Here is a 23,899-nt window from a genome sequence, read left to right on the forward strand (position 1 = left end):
TTTCCCCAGACGCCTTTCTTTGGCAAACTGTTTCAAGGCCCAGGTCAAACATCACAGCCCTTGGAAGTCTTTCCTGGTCTCTTGCACGTGGAGTTAGAATTTTATCCAAAGCTCAGCAATGGTGTTTGTCATGAACTGTGGTTTCTCTTTCTTTGGGTCTTATCTTCCCCTAGACTACGAATACTTTGAAGATATTATTATTCCAGATTCCTTGGGTAGGAAGGCTGATAAATGGCTGGCTCACTTTTGGGAACAGATCATCTAAAACCTGAAATCCTGATCTGAACAGATACCTCCTAGGGAGTATCAAACCTCAGGGACAAAGGCAGAGACACACTGGTCCCTTCATTATCACCTTCATCACCACCCTTGTCCTTTGGGAGTGTCTCTGAGGTCAGCAAATAGACACTGTGCAAGTCTGCAAGCCCAAGTGTGATTGAGAGTTTTCTGTCTGTTTGTCCAGGACACAGGTTTATACACGAATGCCCCAGCGTGACTCCTGCGTGTGGCTGAAGTCTCCCTGGGGGACACCTGTCAGGAGAGCCAAGGTAATTACCTCCTTCCTGGAAGGATGTGGATGGGTTCATCTGTCTGGTATGTTTAGGTACAGTCTTCCCTGGAGGTGGGGTCCTGAACCAGGACTCCTCCCAGATCTAGTCCACTTTGGAGGCAGGTGGGCTGGAAAGAACAGAGGCTGAAGACTGTGCCTCACTGGGGTTCCAGTGCCAGCTCTGACACCAAGGGAGGTGTTTGCTGCTTCTCTCTCCAGCATCATTCCTTCTTTTGGCCCTTCCCAATTATCGGCAATCTCTGTTTTGCTGATCTGAGTGGTTTGGGGGAATGGATTCACATGCTGCCTCCAGGGATGGAGCCGTGAGAAGGCCAGTCCAATCAGAGGACCTTTGCTGGGCATCCAGGGCAAGGAGACTTTGTTTTTCCCCTGAATATGCCTGAGCAATTCTGTAATCCTGGGGGCTTGTTAGAAATGCAAATTCTTAGGTCCTACCCCAGACCTATTGAGTCAGAATCTCTGAGCCCGAGCCCAGGAAACAAGCCCTCCAGGTAATTCTGATGAGCACTCCAGTTTGAGAAGCACTTCTCTCAATTTATAGATGATTAAACATATATATATATATATATATATATATATATATATACAGGCACAAAAAGCAAGGCAATTTGCCCATAGTCACACAGCTAGTGAGGAGCTAAGCCAGGTCTAAAAGTCAGCTGTGCTTCCACCCACGCCATTTAAAGGCATCTCTTTTTGTTTGTCTATTTGTTTTTGTTTTTTTTAAACTTTTTATTTTATACTGGAGTATAGTGGATTAACAATGTTGTGTTAGTTTCAGGTATGCAGCAAAGTGATTCAGTTATACATGAACAGGTATCTATTCTTAAAGAAAAAAAGAAGAGGCATCTCTGTGTTTTCGTTAAACTGTAAAACCATCAGAAATCACTTCTCGCCTTTGAAGGTCCTCCCCTACCCGGTCTTTTTCTCCAGGGATGAAGATAAATTTCACTTGCTCTGAGGTTATGTGGAGTGAAGCCTCACTATTACTCACTATTACATGTTTATGTCCCTATCACAGACTTGATCAATGTCGGCTGCCCTCAGGAGACCTTGGAGTCAGTGAGGACCACGTCCTGCCTGAAGAGACAGGTCCACCTTTGGCCCAAGCCCCAGGGCATGCTGGGAGAAAGGTGGGTGCCACCCTTTCTGGGGTCAAGGTCCTGGTCTCTTGGCTGGCTCCTCCCAAGTTGATCTGGGCTCCCAGCTTTGGTTCGCCACCCAAGGCTCTGCTCCATGTGTATGTGAGGGTAGGTGGGGCTGGAGGGGTACGGCTGGGTCCTGGCCAGAGTCGTGGCTCCAGTCTGGAAGTCCAGGCATACCTAAGTCGTCTCTCGTGGCTCCCCAATGCCATATTAGGCTGCCCCCTCTGAAGGGTGGAATCTCTGACTCATCCACCCCCTCCCCCCACACCCTCACACTCCTGCCAGTTTTGGCCAAGATTAGAATTCACTCAAATCTGTGGGTTCTAAGGTTTCTGCGCTATTTCAGTTTGGCAAATGGCTCCTTGTTTCAAGTTAGAAAAAGAAGTCCTTTCCCGAAAGAGGCTTGGGAAGGCTTTTCTTGGTGACCCAATGGTTTGGGCAACTGAAAAGGTGATGATTTCAGTGCATGTTAAACAGAAAGAAGCTGACTCTGTTTCTCAAATACATCTGGGGTTAACAGATGAGAAGCAATGAGACTTTCTCATCAGAATGACAATCTAATCTACCCTCCCGGAAAGTCCTGTAGATTTTCAGCCCTGTGCTAGGTCCTGTCTGGGCATTTTATTAAGCCACACCCCAGTCCCAACAGGTAGGCAAACTTTCCCATTTTAGAGATGAGAAAACTGAGGTTCCAAGTCAAGTCCAAAGCCTGAGGCCATACAGCTGAGAGGTGGCATCGGGACAGGAGCTCTGGTCTCACCTGTGGTTTTGCCACACTGATGGTCCTGATTCTTGGGAAGAGGCAGGGGTCTCGCTCTGCTACCCCAAGATGACCAGCTGTGCAGTCTCTATGCCTCTGCCTTTGGATTTGAAAGGTGAATCAGATAGGGCTTTGGGGATGTGGGCAACAGAACAGGCAATTGAGAATGAGGGACAGAATCAGGGGAAAGTAGACCAGCCAGGGCCGAAGGATCGGAACGCGGCTGCCCTGAGAGTCTTGGCAGAAGCAGATGGAAGGTCTCTCTGTGGTGGTGCCACTGGAACAAGGCCACCAACCATTTCCTGCCTTTTGTCCCTCTGCTCAGGATTCAGATTCCAAGGAAAACCTGCGTAGTGGGCTCTGTCGGGCTCAGGTGCCATCTCTTGTCTTGGGGAGGGCGAGGCATCTTGAATGACGGTCTCATCAGACAGCTTGCAAGTTTCCAAAAGGAAATCAGGATGCCGTTACTGAGAGAGAAAGTGAGGAGAGTGGGTGTTGGATTGGGTGCCAGAAAGCCAGAAACACAACACTGGGTGTTGATGGGGAGCCCAGACGGCCCCTGGTCCTCTGGCTGTGGGATGAGTCTTTTTTCCTCCTCTCATTAACACCTCTGAGGCCTGGATGCGTTTTTAAGTCTGGTAGACCTGAAGACATTTTTGGGTCCAGGCTGACCCGTCATCCTGAAATGTGGCTTCGAGAGATGGCCCAGTTGTGATAATGGGGCTGGGAGATGCCAGCCTCACGCAGCTCAGGCCCCTGCTTCAGAGCACAGCCCCCTACCGGCTAAGCAACGCCCAAGGGGTGTGCGGTAGGGGGGCGGGTCATGCATGCCAGCTATGAGAACTCCCTGTTGTTCTGCAAACTTTGAAGCTCTGGGGCAAAAAGGGCCAGGAGATAATGAGTGGGGGCTGAACAAAACTACTCCTCTGCCTGCCTGCCAAGAAATGCTCCTGGGATGGAGAGAGAGGAAGACAGTCCAAGGGGTCTTAGAGATGACCCACGCCAACCCTTTTGACTCTAAGAGGGAGACTGAGGCTGGAGAGGGGAAGGCAGCGGCCCAGGTGGTACCACTGATGACTCAGGTTCCAGCCTCTGCTCTGGCCATGCCCCTCCCATTCAGTCTCCCAGCCACCACGGATCAAGCACCAGCTGTGGGCTGCTCGGTGGGCACACTGGGTCTCATGAACCTACTCTTCACCCCCAGGGAGTTTATAGCCAAGAGGGAGGAAACAAGGAAATGAAAAACCACAACAAGAAGCTGGAGCTGAAGGGTTTTACCTCAGGGACTCAGGGGGGCACCTTTTTGGCCTCTGTTGACCCCCAAAGCTTGTACATTTGTCATGAGAAACCTTGGGGGCTCTTGTCCAGAAGCTCAGTTTCCTTCCTCTATGCCTGTTCTACCTTCATCGTGGTCTTCTAAGTCCTAGCTCGAAGGCCTGCCCACACCTCTCCCTCGGGGGAGACGCCTTTTCTGCATCCCAGTCCCGGGAGCCCTCTCTCTGCAGATCCCAAGTGAAGTGCCCAGGGCCCGCTTGTGGTTGGCTCTTCAGTAGGGCCACCTGCATACAGTGAGGATAAATGATGAATTGCACCCTCTCTCGGCTGGACCCCCGGTGTTTGCCCACCCGCTTGCCCTTTCTAGGCTCACTCCCAAATAGCACTTGCCCAGAAATGCTTTATACACTTGCTGAATAAACATCTTGGTTCCATTCTGGGGCCACAAAAGCATCAAAAGTGAAAATTATGCTTCACTGAAGTGGAATTTGGCAAGCATGCAGTGGCCATGGCCTCATGGTAGGTTTAAACTAGAAGTTCAAGCTCCAGCTCTCCCACTTAAAGGCCATGTGACATTGGGCCAGCTTCTGAACTTCACTAAGCCTTAGTTTACTGATCTGTAAAATGGACAGAATTCTGATGCCTATCTCACTGGAAGTACGTGAGAATCAAATCAAAGAGTATAAATATAAAAGTGCTAGGTAAACCTCAAAGTACTGAGCAAATACTAGGTATCATGGTTACATGGCCCCTTGATATGGTCCATTTGAGAAAACATAGGATAATTCAAATCTTAGTGCCTGGACCTAATCTTTATGATAAAAAGGAAAAAGAAAAAGAAAGAAATTTAGTAACCTGTGGTGCTTGGCTGTTTTCTCTTAAAAATGAAGTTAAAATCCAACAAGAAAGGCCTGGGAAACTAGAACTGATTAGATAATTCTCCGAGGGCGTCCCCAATCCTTTTCCAGGAGGGCAGGCGAACATTATCACAGGGCTCAAACAAAACATGTGTTGACTTTTCAAAGTGGGTATTCCCCCACCCACAGAAAAACCTGGCCCGGAGGGGTGGCCTGGCAGATGTTATCTTCAGGGAGTGCCTGGTACAAAGGAAAGAAGTGGGGACATGATGGCAACCAGAACAACAGAGGCAGCCACGGGGAGGAGGCCAGGCTGGGAAATGCCGGGAACTTTGCCTTTCTTTAAAGAAACTCACTCGTTCCAGGAGCAGGATGGGGCATTGAAAACATTGTTCTTATCTGATTCTTATCCAGAGAACGATGTGGTAACGCTTTCCAGTATGTGACAGGGGAATGCCACAAGGAACAGGGTTACTCCAGTTGCCCCTGGCCTCAGGATGGGGAGACCGAGGGCTCAGTGCTGTGAAGAAGTCGTAAGCTGAGCTGTCCCCAGAGACAGAGGTGTTGACACAGAGGCTGTAAGGCCCCAGGGAAGAGGAGGGGGTGATGCAGAGAGAATCCGCATTAAATGGGATGAAGATGGGATAGAGGGTCGTTTCAACTCGGGTTCTTCGGTTTTTCCCAGCTTTGAGATTTGGGGTTAAAATCCTAACAGGCACCTTCTAAAGATGAAATCCGGCAGAATGCATGGTCCTCTGCACTGCAGATCCACCAGTGAAAAGACATGGATCTCCACTGGGTCCTCAATCCCTCCCATACAGGCCCTGCACAAATAATTGTTAGTTGGATAATCAATAAATGATCAGAGTCTGGTGGTTGAGTGTGTTGGACTGCTTGGATTCAACCATGGCCCTATTTCCTGCTACCTGTGTGACCTTAGCAAATTATTTAACCTCTCTGTGCCTTGCAGCCCTCGTTGGTGAAGTGGGGCTATAAGTACACTCGGCCTCGTAGGTGGTTGTGGAGTTCAAACAGGATGATACGTGCAAACTGCTTATCACAGTGCCTGGCACGTAGTAAGAGCCCAAGGGGGTTAGCACGGAGGTCGTTAGGACACAGCATGGGGAGGACGCTACTTCCCACCCCCATGAACTTGGGTGGGGCCGTAGCACTTGCTCTGGCCAATAAAATACGTGTAAAGTGATGTGTGGGACTTGCGGGTGAGAACTCTTTACTACATTCCCTTCCCCTCCCACAGCCACTGTGGAAGCACATGCTGAGATGGACCCCTGGGTCCCCCAGTGACTACAATGAGCAGAGCCCCCTGCCTCCCTGCACCAGACAGTGATGGGAGCCAGAAATGAACTTCTGGGTGGTTAAGCCTCTCAGATATGTGGTATGTTTGTTATTGCATCATAGCCTAAATTCTCCTGACTAATACAATCCCTTATTTCAGTTTCAGGATGCAGGTACCCATGGAGAATTCTCCTCACACACTTCATTTTCTGGAAAGAAGCAGCATGATAGGATGGCCAGAGCTCAAGCTCTTGTGTGGTAGACCTGGGTTTGAATCCTGCCTGGTTGCTGTCTAGCTCTCTCTTTTCAGGCAGGTTCTTTAACTCCTCAGAGCCTCAGTGCCCACATATAACCAGCCCTGCTGTGTTGGGTTGTAGGGGCTCCAGGTGCTGGAGGAGTGCGTGGCACAGGCCGGCAAGCCTCCCGTGTTTAGCACTGATGGGCTGTGGCCAGGGCTGCTCATGAGAACTTCTAGTGTGGCCGCACATCACCTCCTCCTGGGCTAGGGAGACACATTAGATAATTCTCCGAGGGCGTCCCCAGTCCTTTTCCAGGAGGGCAGGCGAACACTATCACAGGGCTCAAACCAAACATATGTTGACTTTTCAAAGTGGGTATTCCCACTTTGAAATTGTGTGTAGTAATTGCTCAGAATCCTTCTCTGGCCATCTGAGCTGGGCTGACATCTTCACTTTGCCCCTGTGGAACCACTCTCTACTCTCCCCACCTTCTCTGCCTCAGAGGCTGACACATATAGACACACAAGCAGGCCACTGGCCTCCACTGGGTTTGGGATATTTATTCCTTCCATATCTTCCCCCGCTACCTCCTGTGAAGCCACCTCAGGCTGGCATTGCCACTTGACTCCAGGGCCCTGCTTCTCTCAAGCTTCTCACCATACAAGGTTCCCTGGGGGTATGGTAACTATACCTGAAGGTGGTAAGGGCTGTGCTGTTGCCCTGTTTCCGCACTGTGGGCTTCCTCTCACTCCACTTTCTAGAATGATCCTATCTTCAGTGTGCCACCCAGTTCCTGCCAAGGCCCTGACGATGTCTCAGTCCTCAGTCCTCTCTCCCTCTCTCACCTCCTGTGATCTCTCTTGACGGTCTTGCTTCCCCTGGACAGAGCCTTCTCTTCTCGTAGCAGACTGGCTTAGCCCCTTCTCTATACCTCATCTTTCCAGTTACGTTACTGGCACGCTCTTTAAAGGCAGAACCTCTCAGGCCCTTCTTGGGCACCTGCCCAGACTGGACTGGAGGACTCTCCTCTCGCTGCACATGTGGAGCGTGTATAAAAATACAGATGCCTGGGTTCTACCCAGACCTATTGCATCCAGATCTCTGGATGGGGCCTGGGATTTGGATAAGCAGACAAGGGTTGAAAAGCAACAGAGGATGAGAATTCCCTGGTGGCCTAGTGGTTAGGATTCTGGGCTTTCACTGCCACAGCCTGGGTTCAATCCCTGCTGGGGGAACTGAGATCCCACAAGCTGCGTGGTGCGGTCAAAAAAAAAAAAGTGGGCTTCCCTGGTGGCGCAGTGGTTGAGAGTCCGCCTGCCGATGCAGGGGACACGGGTTCGTGCCCCAGTTCGGGAGGATCCCACATGCCGCAGAGCGGCTGGGCCCGTGAGCCATGGCCGCTGAGCCTGCGCGTCCTGAGCCTGTGCTCCGCAGCGGGAGAGGCCACAACAGTGAGAGGCCCGCGTACCGCAAAAAAACAAAAAAAAAGCAACAGAGGAGATGGTTGGTAACTGTGATACACCAAGGCCCTGTTAATTATATTATGATTGTGCAAGAAGCTTGATTATGCGTACTCATTCCACGTGCCTGGTGTGTGAGTGTACGTAGGGGCAGGCTGGCTAGTCTGCTCGATGTCCCACAGAAAGGCTCTGCCCGCTGCTCCCCCTGAGCCTTCATTCCTTCTACTTTCCTGTAAGAACAGCAGAGAAATACCCTTCCTTCTGCTCATGGAAATTCCCCCATCTTTCAAGGACCACCAGCTTCGGCCGGCCATTGCTTGCAGCACACAGTGAGGGAGAAGGTCCCCTTTGATATTTACTGTGGTTTCATGCCCAGTTGTATTGATACATGAATGATCTCATGCTGTATATTCATTTGGAGAATGGGAACTCAGTTTTAAACTTTCTTTTTCCTCCTTCTCCTCTGCACTGTTTATTGACTGCCTCGTCTATGCCAGCGACCATAGGTGCTTTTTTTTTTTTTTGCGGTATGCGGGCCTCTCACTGCTGTGGCCTCTCCTGTTGCAGAGCACAGGCTCCGGACGCCAGGCTCAGCGGCCACGGCTCACGGGCCCAGCCGCTCTGCGACATGTGGGATCTTCCCGGACCGGGGCACGAACCCGTGTCCCCTGCATCAGCAGGCGGACTCTCAACCACTGCGCCACCAGGGAAGCCCCATAGGTGCTTTTTTTATATGTCAGGTCATTAATTGTTGCAACCATCCCATGAAGTAAACATTATTATCATCATTTGACAGATAAAGAAGCCAAGGTTCTGGGTGGGTGGGTGGACAGGTTGGGGGTAAATGACTCGTCAAATAACTCGTCCAAGTGTCAGAATTGGGTTTTCATCCCAGGTCTGTCTGGCTCCAAGTCATTTGCTATAAATCAGACCAAGCTCTTTGGTCTCAGGACTGCTTTACATTCTTAAAAATTATTGAAGATTCCAAAAAAAACTTTGTTAACCTGGGCTATATCTATCCATCTACCATATTAGAAAATAAAACCAGAAAAAACACAAGTATTTACTTCACATAAATCAACAATAATAATCCCATTATATATTATACGTATAACTTTTTCAATGAAAATTAACGATATTTTCCAAAGGAAATAAGAGCGAAAAGTGGCATTATTTTACATTTTGCAAAACTATTGCCTGCCTTAATGGAAGACATCTGGATTCTTGTACTGGCTTGTGCAGTCAGTCTATTGTGATACAAATCATGTAGTCCCTGGGAAACTCCACTGTTCACTTTGGAGACAATGAGAGTGAAAAGGGCAGACAATTTTTGGTCTCGTTACGGAAATCATTTTGAACGCATGTAACCCCGAGAAGGTTGTGGGGACCCCTGGGGATGCCTGAGCAGTACTTTGAGAATCACAGCTCTAAGCTGATGAGCTCTGCCTGCTCTTTGCATTCTCACCATTTCTGGGTACTCGTCTATCTACAGCACGGTCTGGACTTCACGCATACCCAACCATCACTGGGTAACGTGAAGGTAGGAAGAGGATGACTAGGCAGTCCGCATCCATCCTTTACCAGCAGAAAAGGGCACCCATTGAGTTTGGCTCTGACCCTGGGCTCCTGGAGAGAGGCTGCTATGGTCCAGTGAGCGGCCCAGGTTCTCCAGGCTGTACAGGGCACACGGGAGGTACGGTGTGTTCTTGACCAGGTTTCCTGAGAGTTTGCAAGCTCAGCTTGGTGATGAGCCTGTGACCTGAATGAATCACCACCGTTTATTTTCAAGGGAAAAAAGAGAAAAAGATACAAATGTCTCTAGCACAGTGGGGATCAAAATACATTCCTGTCGGTTTTAGGGGGAGGGAGGGATAGGTGGGGTCCAGGGGATTTTTAGGGCAGTAAAATTATTCTGTATGATTCTATGATGGTGGATACGGGTCATTATACATTTGCCAAAACCCATAAGGTGTACAACACCAAGAGTGAGTCCTAACGTGAACTATGATTTTAGTTAATAATAATGTATCAATATCGGTGCATCAGTTTTAATAAATGAACTACGCTAATGCAAGACGTTCATAATATGTGGGAATGAGGAGAGAGTGAGAGGTTATATGGGAACTCTCTGTACTTTCCCATCACTTTTCTGTAACCGTAAAACTGCTCTTAACAAAATAAATCAAAACAAAACATCCCTGCCAGTCTGGGTCTTAGCAGAGGGTCTTTGTGGTTTGGGGGCTGGAATGGCCCAGAGGAAAGCCCTGAACTGCTGTCTTGACTGTGCCACCACCCTGGGAAACTGTACCCACTCACACATCATGACCCCAGACGAGACGTTCTCTTGGGATCTTTCTCCCATCGTCTGCGTCTGTAGCTCCCAAAAGTCTAAGGTAGCATCAGCTAGGATTTGGAAGGTATAATTCTGGTGGTGAGACTAGTAATTAGAGGATTGTTTAAAGACTCCTGGGGTTGTTTAATTACTTGAGAACTGTCAGCCCATCATCACTGGGGTAATAGCCCCACTGAAGCACAATGAAGCCAGAACACTGTGCATCTGTGGCTGGGGAATCTCCTGTACTGTGATCTGGGAGGGAGCCCCAGCTCTTCTGCCCAGGCTGCTTGGGACTCGAGCCAGGAATTCGACAGGAAGATGTTTGGTGACTTGGGGAGGAATCAGAAGATGTGGCTGGCTGAGGTGTACGCACTGTGAGTTGATCACCAGCTCGGGCAGCCATGCTTTGGCTTACGATAAGAAACACCCCTCCTGCCCGCCACTAAGTCTTCTTTTAAACAAGCCGAGTTGGGAGAACGGAACCTGTATGGCCATCCTTGGGGGTGTGTGGACCATAGGGTTGGGATGGAGAAGGCAAGGGAGGCACCTAGGGCACCAGTTTTTAGGAGGTACAGTAAGTGCAGACTTGGCACCCGAGAGCCTTTATGCATCCCAGGCGCCTGGCTCTCAGTTCCCTAGGCCCTGTCCTAAGTGTGCCTTACCTCGATAGCTGGTTGAATCTTCAGAAGCATTACCGTCTTCGCCACACCTGAGTCCTATGCACTATAAATAGCTCTCAGTGTGGGCTCCCCAACTTCTTTCTCCAGTGTGCATCTCCTTCCCCAGCTCCTTCAGGGCTGGCGGTCCCAGGAAATGAGCTAGACTCTGGAAGGTTTGTTCCACAGTCCAATGAACACACAGGCTCTCAGATAAAAATATGCTTAGGAGACAATAAGTGGTTGTTTTGAGATTGAAAGCGGAGACCCTAGTGACAAGGCACGGGGGAGGCTTTCCTGAGACTTTCTACTTTCAGGGTGAGGAGTGATGGGGGGGATTGTTTGTGAGGACAGGTATGGAGGTGACCCCTCAAGGAATTTGTTTGGGGTTTTTTTTTTTTTTTGGTTCTCTATTTGCTCAAACTTAATTAGTAATATTATAACTTTCCATTTAATCATTGACCTAAATGAGTTGTATTTTTATCTCAGCAGGAGTCTGGCTGGGGCTGAAAGAAGCAGCTGTGGCAGCTGAGTGAGAGGCAAACTCTTACTAGAATATTTGGGCTGGCAAGTGACACCACTTCTGCTCCAAGATAAGATGGAGACTCTTCCAAGCTATGTTTTAAAATCATAAAAAACAGAGTCTCCTGCTGGAGATAAGATGTGTGTTGGTTTGGGGCATCTGGGAGCTGTGAAAGGGGAGGGTTATCCCAGCATTACTGAGATTATTGCTGAAACCAAGATTATAAGTAATTAAGGTTTTGAAAGTTTTCTCCAGGTACACAATAGACTTACTCAGTATCTTGGATTCTTGAGCTGGGGTCAGGTTAACTATTAAAAGAGGAAAAAAAAGTATTTCTAACAAACCTGAAGTTTATTTAAAGCCTACGCCATTCCTGTTGCTTTAGCAGATCTCGCTTTAAGCTGTAGCTCTTTTCCTGGCTCTCAGGACATCTAATGTTGATTCACTTGCATGCCTAGATTCATGGTGTTTAAACTCATTGCCAAGTTCAATTAGCCTCATTTTTACCTTCACCACACTGTCCCCTGGGATCCAACAGACTCACAGCCCTGGAGAAATGAGGACCAACAATCATTGCATTTCTTCTCCAACTTTAACTCCCTTTGCTAGAACCAAATGCTGGGCTTGCACGGGACACTCTTGCTCTCAGAAGGAACAGATTGCATTTTTCATTGCAGAAGCACATGAGCCCTAACTTTCATGTGCCTAGAATGTTCTTTTATAGGCATCCTTTTTCAGTATCTTTGATCTGCAGGATGTAATCACATTTTCCTTGAAGATATAAATCATCTAGAAAAACATAGAAGAGGAGAAAATTCCCTTAAATAACTTCTCAAACTGAATTAAAAACATAAGTTAATTATTTTGAATTATTTCATAATTCTCCCATCTGTATCTCCTGTTCTCATCTTGTCTTAGCATCATCTGTGCTGGCCACCCTGGGTCTTAGACGAGACACTTCATTCACAAAGGGAAACTTTTAATTTGCTTAAATTGGCATGGAACGACTTTCGCAGGATCAGAGGATTTAACTTTGTTTTTTAAATGTCCGTGTTTAATCTTTAAATGTTTTTTATTTTTTTAATGCCCACTGATAAATGGATAAAGAAATTGTGATACATATCTACATAACAGAATGTTATTCAGCCTTAAAAAGAAAAAGGAAATTTCGCCATTTGTGACAACACAGATGAATCTGAAGGAGGTTATACTAAGTGAAATAAGCCAGCCACAGAAAGACAAATGCTGCCTGACCTCAGTCATATGTGGAATCTAAAATAGTCCAACACTTAGAAGCACTGAGTAGGGTGGTGGCTGCCAGGAGCCGGGGGTGGAGGAAACGGGGAGATGTTGGTCAAACGGTATAAACTTTCAGTTATGCAAGATGAGCAAGTGCTGAAAATCTAACATACAGCATGCTGACCGTAGTGAACAATACTTTATTGTATATTTGTGTTTGCTAACACGGTAGATCTTAAGTGTTCTCACTACACACACACACACACACACACACACACACACGTAATTATATGAGGTCACGGGTATGCTGATTAGCTTGACTGTGGTGATCATTTCACGATGCATACACAAATCATACATCAAGTTGTACATCTTAAATATATACAACGTTCATTTGTCTATTACACCTCACAATCACCAAAGCTAAAATTTTTTTTTAAAAAAACAAGAAATTAAAACAAAAACAAGGGCTTCCCTGGTGGCGCAGTGGTAGAGAGTCCGCCTGCCGATGCAGGGGACGCGGGTTCGTGCCCCGGTCCGGGAAGATCCCACATGCCGCGGAGCGGCTGGGCCCGTGAGCCATGGCCGCTGAGCCTGCGCGTCCGGAGCCTGTGCTCCGCAACGGGAGAGGCCACAGCAGTGAGAGGCCCGCGTACCGCAAAAACAAAACAAAACAAAACAAGAACTTTTAGCAAGCATTTAACCAAAACTGTGCCATAGTGTTCAGGACTTTGTGTTGCAGACACCAGAAACCTGCTCAAGAAATAGAGAGACACTATGCAAAAGATAGAGGGGTAACTCTCAGGGCGGAAGTGGGCCCCAGGGCCAGTCAGCTCCAGGGTCTCAGGAGCAGGTACTGGGCCCCTCCGGGCAATTGCAGAAGCTTCTCCGCCCTGGATGACCTGTGCTGCCCATACCTTGGGGGTTGCATCTTTGGGGCTTGGTGCCAAAAAAAGGAGGATGTTTCCAGTCTGTAGAGTTAAAAAAAAATATCCAAGAGAAGGGCTCAATTTTGCTGAACTTGGGTCATGTGCTCACGTCCACCAGCCACAGCACTCTTACAGGGGAGACATTCCAGGTTCCAAAAAGGAGCCTTGAACTTGGGTCATGTGCTCACGTACACCAGAGGACTGTCTGATTGTCCCTCAGAGGAGTTGCAGAGCTGCACCAGGAGATACACTTGCCCCACCACACAGGGTGACTTCATACCCTACACGCCAAAATGCTACCCCCCAGCCATTCTTTCTATGAGGAAAAAATGAGCAAAGAGTAAAGTACAGTGTTGCCGTGACCAACCGGAACCTTTGATTAACCAGAAATTGGTTTTTCATTCAACTTTAGGGGAAAATAGAAGAAAGTCTTGGGGGCTTACTTCACAATCTCACTCTTAGGGTATGTTCCAGGGGGCTCTCATTCTTCCAGGTATCTTTTGCATGCTTTTTAAATTGTGATAAAATCCACATAACCTAAAATTTACCATTTTAAGTGTACAGTTCAATAACATTAGGTACATTCACAATGTTGTGTAATGATCACCACAGAGTCCGTTTCACCATCCTACACAGAAACTCTGTGCCCATTAAATAATAACCTCCCCTGCCCCCTGCCCCAGCCCCTGGTAACCTCTAGTCTACTTTCTGTCTCTATGAATTTGCCTATTCTAGATACCTCATAGAGGTGGAATCATGTAATATTTGTACTTTTGTGTCTGACTCTTTCACTTAGCATAACGTTTTCAAGGTTGGTTCACCCATGTTGTTGCATGTGTCAGAATTTTATTCCTTTTAATGGCTGAATTTTATATATATATATAGGTATGTTTATATATATATTCCATTCATCTGCTGATGGACATTGGGTTATTTCCACATTTTGGTTATTGGGAATAATGCAGCTATGAACATTAGTGTACATTAAATGTCTTTTGGCAGTGCTGAAAAAGTATTTACTTTCATTAAAATGATGCTTCAGTGTCTTCAATTACAACAACAAAAAACTGTTTCCCATCAAAATGGAGGCTCTGTGGGCTCATGGAGAAAGGATGGGCTCCAGAATCCCACAGACTCATCTTTAATGCTGGGTTTATGATTTCCCAGCCTGTGACACAGAGCAAATTATTTCATCTCTCTGAGCCTTTTTTATCCCCCTCATCCAACAAATGATGGACAAAAATGTCTGAAATGGACATTTCTGGGTTGCTTTGAGAATTTAATGCTTCCCCAAATCACTCAGTAACCACAAGAGTGCCTGGTAGCACTTTTGAAAAACACAGATTCCTGAGCCCCACCCCAAAACTACTGACTTAGAAGACCTCGGAGTGAGGTCAGGATGTCTGCATCTTGACCAAAATCTTCAGATGAGGTTGATGAAGCCAGATTTAAAACTCATCACTGAAATCAAACCTGTGAAGCCAAGCCCTACCTCAGGACTTGATACAAAGGAGGAGTTCAATAAATGCAGATCTTCCCTCTTCCCCCTTTCACTTCTGTATGCTGTACCTATGAATACAGAACGATTGCATTTTAAGGGACATTTGCAACAATGACCATTCCACTTAACAACAACAGAAATTCTAATGATGGGTTGTTTTCTAGTTTGAATGACTAACCAGTCACCTCCGACTATAAGTGATGTTGGCAGTTCAGGCTGTGAAGCCATTCCCTTTATTCATTTACATCTTTGTTGATGCATTTGGGTACCATTGCACTGTGTGCAATTCAAATTGGCTAATGAGGGTGCTGGGGTGAAGGGAAGCTGGAGGAATGTACCAAGTCATGTTATGTGGAAGAGAGGACTCCTTAGAGATAGTCATGCAAACCCGAGGCTCCAATGCAGAGAGAGAACCCATGAATTTCTATCAGACAAGCCAGATTGATGTTATTATTTATTTATTTGGGGGTGCCCTTCAAATTATAAAAGGAGTGGACAGAGGGAATGTAGTAGACGTAATCTGTTCCAGGTTCCAAAAAAGCATATTTGTGTCTTATGAAATTTTACAAGAAAAATGTAATTCAAATTGGCTTAGAGATGAGAGCTGTCAAAGAGATTGAAAGCTGAATTATGAACCAAGACTAATGAGAGCCTGCAATGTGCACCAAGTGAGGGATGGAGTCCAAGAGAATCACTGCAAGGTCTTACAGGGGCGGTAAACAGCCTATTAATTAAGGTAGCAGATGGTAGTAAATTGGGAGATATTTCACATTCCAAGGACAGAAAAAGGAATGAAAGCGTGAGATCTGTATTGGGGAGTTAGAAATCCCAGCACGAAATCAATGACAGGAAAATAATAATAGCCGCAGGTAGTCTTGGATGCGAGCAGTATTCAGAATAGTATGGGGTTCACGAGAGGCTGTAAATATTAGTGGAAAGGCTGAGAAGCTACTGGAGAAAGCCATCCACCATGCAATTGCTTAGTTTCAGGGACTCAGCGAGTCAGCTTGGGTATGTGTGCCTGGGCTGTAGGTTTAGGTCAACACATTTCTGGATAAGTATAGTCTTAAATCTCCCCATGAGCATTTGCAGACAAGGAAGTTGCCTGATTAGAAGGGACTAAATTGCATGTAAATTGAAGAAGTAAATTAGCATAGAGAGATAAAAGCAGATGAGCTGAGATAATCAGTGTGATTTGACCAGAGTAAGAAGGCAAAGTGGTGAAGCAGCTAGAATGTGGGCTTTGGATCTCCCAGATTGGGGACCTACATCATCTCTGCCACTTGCCTTCAGTTCATTATTTAGCCTTTTTGAGCCTCAGTTTCCCCACAAATGAAATGAGGACAAGATTTCTTATCTTCTATTGATAATGTCATTCCAATGAGATTTCTGTGTAGATCACCAGGAACACAGCTGGGAAGTCCAAGATCAAGGTGCTGGCAGATTCTGTGTTTGCTGAGGGCCTACTTCCTGGTTTGCAGACAACTGTCTTCTTGCTGTGTCCTCCAGGGCAGGAGAGACACCCTTAGTTTCTTTCTTTTCTCATAAGGATACTAATCCCATTATGGGCCCCACCCTCAAGAACCCACCTAAACCTAATCACCCACCAAAGGCCCTACCTCCTAATACCATCCCATTGGGGGTTAGGGTTTCAGAGTATGAATTTATGGGGGACACAAACATGCAATCCATAACAAAGCTGAACGTGGCAATTCTTATGAGCTGAAGCAACTGAGGAGGATCAGACTGGCTGTCTGAGGGGTTGGCTTTGACTGTGGAGTTAATGTACACAGCAGGGCTCCAACTGGTCACAAGGTGACCAGTTCACCTTGCCAGGTTCCCCTCCTTGGCTGGTTATGATGGGATCTCTGGGGCTGTGTCAAAGGGACTGAGCCCCAGACAGTGGCTGCCTGCTCTGGACCCAGCATGAATGTGGATGAGTGGGGGCAGCCTGACTAATTTTGCACTCTGGGTAAACAAGTCTGATCAGCCTTGGCAAGGGCTCAATCAGCAGCTACATCCTCCTTGGAGGAGGGTGTGTTCCTCCCCTGAGCCTGGAGATAGCCCAGGTGTGGGTCTCTTTCTCTGCTCCCGCTCCCAGGGAGGTAAGTTATATTAAAACTTGGTCAATTCATGCATTGAGAAGAAAGCAAATGATAGCAGGTACATTCACTGTTCTGCAGTGGTAAACTTCCTTTTTTAAATTTAAAAATACATCTTGGAGATTATTTCTATTGATACATAAAGGACTTCCTCATCCTTTTTTTTATTGAGGTAAAATTTATATAACATAAAATTCACCATTTTAACCATTTTCAAGTGTACAGTTCAGTGGATTCCAGTATATTCACAACGTTTTGTGATCATCACCACTATCTAATTCTAGAATATTTTCATCACCTCAAAAAGAAACTCCATACCCATTAAGCACTGATTCCCCATCCCCCCCCCCCCCCCCCCCCCCCCCGCTCTGTCCAGCCCCTAACAACCATTGATCTTCTTTCTCTCTTTATGGATTTGCCTTTTCTGGGCATTTCATACACATGGAAAATCATATAATATGTGGCTCTTTGTGTCTGGCTTCTTTCACTTACATAATGTTTTTAAGGTCCATCCATGCTGTGGCATGTATCAATATTTAATTTCTTTTTAATGCCAAGTTATATTCCATTGTATGGGTGTACCACAGTTTTTTTCTCTGTTCATCCATTGATGAACATTTGGGTTGTTTTCACTTCTTGGCTATTATGAATAACATGCTGCTATGAACATCCACATGTAAAACTTTACTTGAATACCTGTTTTCAACTCTCCCGGGTGTGTGCTTAGGAGTGGAATTGCTGGATCATCTGGTAATCCTATGTTTTACTTTTTGACAAGCCATCGAACTGTTTTCCAGACCAGCTGTACCATTTCACAGTCCCACTAGCAATGTGTGGGGGTTCCAGACTTTCCACATCCTTGCTAAATACTTGTTATTTTCCATTTTTACTTATTATTATAATATCCTAGTGTGTATGAAGTGGATTCTTACTGTGGTTTTAATTTTTACTTCTTTAATGATTAAGGATGCTGAGCGTCTTTTCCTGTGCTTATTTGCCATCTGTGTCTCTTCTTTGGAGAAATGTCTATTCAGATTCTTGCCCATTTTTTAATTGGATTGTTGTTTTGTTGTTGTTGAGTTAGAAGAGTTCTTTATATGTATGTTCTTCATACTGAACCCTTATCAGATATATGATTTGCAAATATTTTCTCCCATTCTGTGGGCTGTCTTTTCACTTTCTTGATAATATCTTTTGATACACAGAAGTTTTTTATGTTGGTGAAGTCCAATTTACCAATTTTTTTCTTTTGTTATTTGTGTTTTTGGTGTCATATCTAAGAATCCATTCCCAAATCCAAGATCATGAAATTTTATCCTGATGTTTTCTTTTAAGAGATTAATTGTTTTAGCTCTTACATTTAGTTCTTTGATCCATGTGGAGATAATTTTTGTATACAGTGTGAGGTAAGGATCCAATTTCATTCTTTTGCATCCTTTTAAATATCTGCATAGCATTCTGTTCCATAGTTTATTTAACCAGTTTTCTACTCAGATATTTGGGTTACTTCCAGTTTTTTACTACTAAAAACAATAATACAATAAATATTCTTGTATATAATCACTTCCTACACATCTGGCATATTTGTAGGCTATGTTCCTAGAAGTCGAATTGTAGGATCAAAGATTGATTGGCTAATTGCTCTCCCTGGAGGCTGAGTGGATGTCCTTGTCTTCCAGCACTGAGTGAGGATGTGTTTCCCCACATTCTTGCCGATCCTTGTAGATCTTTGCCAACCAGATGGGTAGTTTTAATTTGGAATGTTCTTATTATGAGCAAGGTTGTACACTTTTAATGTATTTAACAGCCTTTTGTAATGTCTTTGTTAGGAACTTTTCTTAACTTTTGCTTATACTTTCCATTGGATTATTGGTGTTTGTTTTGTTTTGTAGGAGACAGTCATAAAACAAATGAGGCCTCTGTCTGTAATAAACTCGTCCTCTACCTTTCAGCTTTATTAATGATGTTGTTTTTCTTCTCTAGAAAAAATGCTTTATTCTTTCATTAAGACAGTTTGGTTAAGTGGCTACTTATAATAGCTTTTTCCATTCCAATATTATAATATTGTTTTATGTTTTTTAATTGTATTTTTATGATTTCAATATATTACTTTCAGCTTTATTAATGATGTTGTTTTTCTTCTCTAGAAAAAATGCTTTATTCTTTCATTAAGACAGTTTGGTTAAGTGGCTACTTATAATAGCTTTTTCCATTCCAATATTATAATATTGTTTTATGTTTTTTAATTGTATTTTTATGATTTCAATATATTACTTAATCTTTGGTACAGCTAGAATTTATTTGGTTATGTGGTGTGAGGTAGGGATTCTTTTTTTTTTTTTTCTCTCTACATAATTTAGGTAGTTGCTTCTGAGGTCAGATATCCTCAGTTCCCTACTGCAAATAAAGGAGTAAAAGTTCAGTCCTGACCTGAGAGAGGCCCCAACGACCTTCAGTGTTCGGTCCAGGCTAGGAAGGGCATCCCTATGCACTGGGACCAGAGGATGGCCCATTCTTGGCTTTGCCTGCTTGAGGAAGCATCCAGTAGTAGTTAAGAGCAAGACAGGATAAAAATGCTGCTCTCTCAATGCCTGGATGTATGACCTTGCTCAAATTTGTAATCTCTCTATTGTGTTTTTTCCTTATCAGCAAAATAGGGATAATAACACCACCATAGAATGGTGATGAGAAGGAAACAAAGCCCTGTATGGAAACTGTTCAGCACAGGGCCTCACAAGTAGTAAATACAGGAGAGCTGCTACCGTCATTGTTGTCTCTGTCATCACTATCATCTGGGCACTTTGTAATGGCTCCAACCTCAGGTCTGCCTTTTCCGACATAGAGGGCGCTGACCTTGGGCCCCTCCACCTGGACTGGCTCCATTATTTGTCCAGTCTTCTTCCAGGGGAGCAAGTGGTGACCCTCAAGTGTCTGGCTGAGGCCACCCTAGAGGGTTGTTCTGGGTTTTTTTTATGCCACCACCATTTATCAATCTTTTTAATGAGATGAAATCAAATAAAAATACAAAACGTAGCTCTGAAGGGAAACAAGACCTCACAAAGGGTTAGCACCAAAGCTTGGTGATTTGTAGGTGGTAAACTGAGGTTCAGAGTGAGAAAGTGAGTCACTAACCCCAAATGAATGATTCCCTGGTAGCCCAGGACCCAGGGCCCTGACTCCCTAATTAGGGCTTGGTTCACACAGGCATAGTTCCTGGCGCCGTACCCTCTCATCAGCTTGTGGTAGCAAGGAGACAGGGACCCTTAGATTTTTGTTTTCGTTTTTTAATATGGATAATAAAGCTACCTTTTTACTTGGGGAGGTAGCATCATTCTCCAGGAGGGTCCCTGCTGCAGTGTCACTTGGCATCACTCTTGGCACTCCTCTGTCTGAGAAGTGCCTGGGCAGCAACCTTTAAGTTTCTGAAAGCCTGGAGCTATGTTGTTTCAGGGCAGTAATTGGACGAATTAACTCTGGTGGGGTTTTGGTAACCATTACTTTCTGTGATTTTGTGACCTTTGATAAGGTAGCTATTGCTTTCTCTTCCCAGCCTCAGAGAAGGGAGACAAAATTCAGAGAACAAAGAGGTAAATTCTTGCCTTTTGAACTTTTCTACAAGACGAAAGCCTGTAGTTCTCAGGACTGGGGAGAGACCTCAGGAAAGGAAGGGAGATTAGTTTCTGGTGGGTCCTTCAGAAGAGACTCCAGCCTCCCAGTGCCCTGGGGGAAGGAATGGCAAAACCAGAAACCCCAGGCGAGTGAGGGATCTGAGTTCCAGGGGACCTTTGCCTCTCCTCACCCAGTGGATCTGGTTCTGGAAATGGCTGCGCTGTGGAAGGCTGGCCCAAGATTGCTTTGCAAAAGGTCTCTTAATACAGGAATGGATTTAATTTTTACGGGGCTTGAGGCTTAAACAATTCGAGACCCTCTTTAGAAAACAGAATTTGAAATTAGGTATAGCTGAGGTTTCTTTTGGAAGTGATGAAATATTCTGGAATTAGATAGTGGTGATGGTTGCAGAACTGAGACAGGAAGTGGGCAGGGCACAACCTTTGAAAGAATGACATAGCTGTTGAGGACACGACATAAGCTGGTTAGAACCAACTAGGTCCAATATGGTGGACGAGTCGACTTCCACTAGACCTTGAGCCGCATTATATGCTCACTGTAATACATTAGCATATGCGAAATGACACACCTACGGGCACCATGACAATTCTGAGGCCAACCATAAAAGGCCAAAAAGTGGGTGGTGACCCAATTCCTGGAAATCTCCGCCCCTTCCCCAGAATAGTTGGAATAATCCTCCCACTCATTAGCCTATGAAATTACCCAGCCTATAAAAACTAACTGCGCCGTATCTCGGGGCCTCTTGCCTTCTGAGATGGCCCACACTCTGTCTATGGAGTCTGTATCTCCCTGAATAAACCTTCTTTCACTTTACTACGGCTCGCTCTTGCTTTCCTGTGCAAAGCCAAGAAGCCACACTTGGCGGTTTTCCCCGGGATTCACCTGAGACCTGGGACGTGACCATCCTCTTGTGCCCCTCTTTTTTCCTACAACAGAACTCTGCAAATATACTAAAACACCATTGAACTGTACCCTTTAAGAGGGTGATTTCATGGTATGTGAATTAGATCCCAATTTAAAAAATACATTGTTGAAAACTATCCGGCACAAGGTTCTAGAGCAGCGGTCCCCAACCTTTTTGGCACCAGGGACCAGTTTTGTGGAAGACAATTTTTCCGTGGATGGGGGTGGGGGGATGGCTCAGGCGGTATGCGAGCGATGGGGAGCGATGGGGAGCGGCCGATGAAGCTTCACTCTTGCCCGCCGCTCACCTCCTGCTGTGTGGCCCAGTACCGGTCTGCAGCCCCGGGGGTGGGGACCTCTGTTCTAGACGGCCTGAAGCAAAGCTGTTTTTGCCTTAGTCTCTCTGATCCCAGCCAGAGCAGTCCTGCTAGGAGCTGTGGTCCTGGAGAGGTGGCCCCTTGAGGACTAGGTCCTCCTTTCTCCTTGGCCGTCCTCCCATACCCAGGCCTGAGTGTGCCTCCAGGAAATTCCTTGCAATCCCAAAGGAAGAGTGGGAACTAATGGTGACAAAGCTTCAGCTCTGTGGGATGGCACTAGGAAAATAATGCAGTCTCATTTCTTGTACTCCTGACTCTTGTACTCGGGCACCGAGACCTGAACTGGCTATGTGTGTACAAGCCCTGGTGTACAGGAGCTCAGTGACTAGGCTTCCCTTGGACACCGCAGGTGATGGGGGAGCGGGGCGGGCTTATAAACTACGCCTTGTGTGCTGGGGAGGGCTGGCCAGAGGGGACCTCGATTCTATCCTCGTGCGGTTTTGGATGGAGAAAATGTCTGCAATCTGGGCAAACAGATGAGGCTCTTCGGAGGCCAGGGATATGCCACTGTCATATTTATAATCAAATCCTTGTTTATCTTGAATCAGACCCGGCGCTCTGCATAACTTCTGTTCCTCACATTTTGAAGATTCGGGCCCAAAGGGCCCAAAACCCATTTCAGGGAATAAGGAGAAAGCTCATGTTTGAAAATGAACCAGCAAAATAAATCATTGTGTTTCTGACATGATGTCCATTGAATACTTTTCAATTCTGAGCTTTGGCAGCAGCGTTTTTAAAAAGCACACACACACAAAACCTATCACATAATTCTTTCTGAAAGGCTCATTCAGCAGGCCTACCCTTCTTGGTTCCCAGCCCCACTCTTTCCCTTTTCTTCTCTTTCTTTTTTTTTCTTTTAAACCAGCCCTTCTGGTGAGAGGGCAAGTGTACATACAGTCTTCCTTTGTGTTTGTAAAACAGAGCCATATCAGTTGAGCAGTAATGATAACATTTGTAGTTATGCAAGCAGAGATAACAGTAATCAGATCTCATGCGCTCAGCAGAAACCAATGGCCAAAATCTAGCAACTGGCTGGCTCAGGGTTGGGGGGTTACGCTGAAAGGTGAGCGGAATGCGTTTGTGTGTTTTTGTTTTATCAAAGCACCCAGCACTTTTTTCTGCCAGAGGATCTCCTGGTTGTAAAGTCAGAAGTTGTCCAGTTAAGGGGACCCTACATTAAACCGAGATCTGAAGCTCCCCTCTGTGCTCAGATTCTCTTGGCTACTTTTTCTTGCCTCAAATGATTTAGGGCTTCCTTGGCTTTCCAGCAGGTAATCTGACCTCTCTGTACTGGAAGGAGCGAAGGCTAATGTATTCACTCAAGCAGAGGCCAGTTAGATGATGGCATCAGCTTGCAAAATGCTATTTGGATTTTTTAAAAGAAAGGTGTTGTTCTGGAGTTGCCCTCGTTCTCTCCAAATCTGATTTCCCTGAGGGGGTTTCAGTTGCACTGTTACCCAAACAACATGAAAATATATTGATACCTGGGCATTTAGACAGTGGCAAGGACGGGAAATTGCAACTGTATGACAAGGCCAAAAGCAGAGCCCAGGTAAATATGGGACTTGATGTAATCGAGGCTAGGATCCTCAAAATGTGATGGATGTTTAGAGATCACCAAGTTAACTCCTTATTAGGTGTCGGGTGTCTGAGTTTCTCTGCTGGTTGGTTTCTCCGCTTTCACGTTGGGGTTGTAGTTCAGTGATTTTGGGGGCAAGGAAGTAGTGTTGAGTTCTCCAGGTGTGGTCAATAGTGGCTTCACATAGACCAAATGCCTCATTATGGGCAGTTGTCAAGAGACAGATTCTGATTCTTATCTGTCTTGAGAGGAAACTTGGATCCACGGTGACCATAATTTTCAGCAAAATGGAGACCAAACTATTTTTCTCTTCTATTAAGAAGTGTTCGTGATTGTGTTTAAAATAAAGTGCATCTTTTTCTACTTCTCTTCTGGATACCTGAAGAGCTGTCCCACTTTATCCCCCCTTTCTACTCACTTCTACCCAAAAAAGATACTGGGAATAGGAATGCAGAGTATAGGAGTTGTGGAAAGCAGCAACATAAAGCAGGAAGTGCTAGAGGGGAGGGGGTGGGAGGGTGG

At 45.8% G+C, this 23,899-nt stretch overlaps 1 long non-coding RNA gene across 1 annotated transcript; it reads left to right on the plus strand.

Moving 5' to 3' along the window:
- The first annotated feature begins 461 nt into the window (after positions 1–461).
- Positions 462–11,214, plus strand: LOC137208729 (uncharacterized). The gene is made up of 3 exons (XR_010935733.1): positions 462–548; positions 1,593–1,704; positions 11,087–11,214. It is a non-coding gene; the product is annotated as an uncharacterized lncRNA (long non-coding RNA).
- The last annotated feature ends 12,685 nt before the right edge of the window (positions 11,215–23,899 follow it).

The sequence above is a fragment of the Pseudorca crassidens genome, chromosome 16 (genome assembly GCF_039906515.1).
Source record: "Pseudorca crassidens isolate mPseCra1 chromosome 16, mPseCra1.hap1, whole genome shotgun sequence".
Taxonomy (NCBI): domain Eukaryota; kingdom Metazoa; phylum Chordata; class Mammalia; order Artiodactyla; family Delphinidae; genus Pseudorca; species Pseudorca crassidens.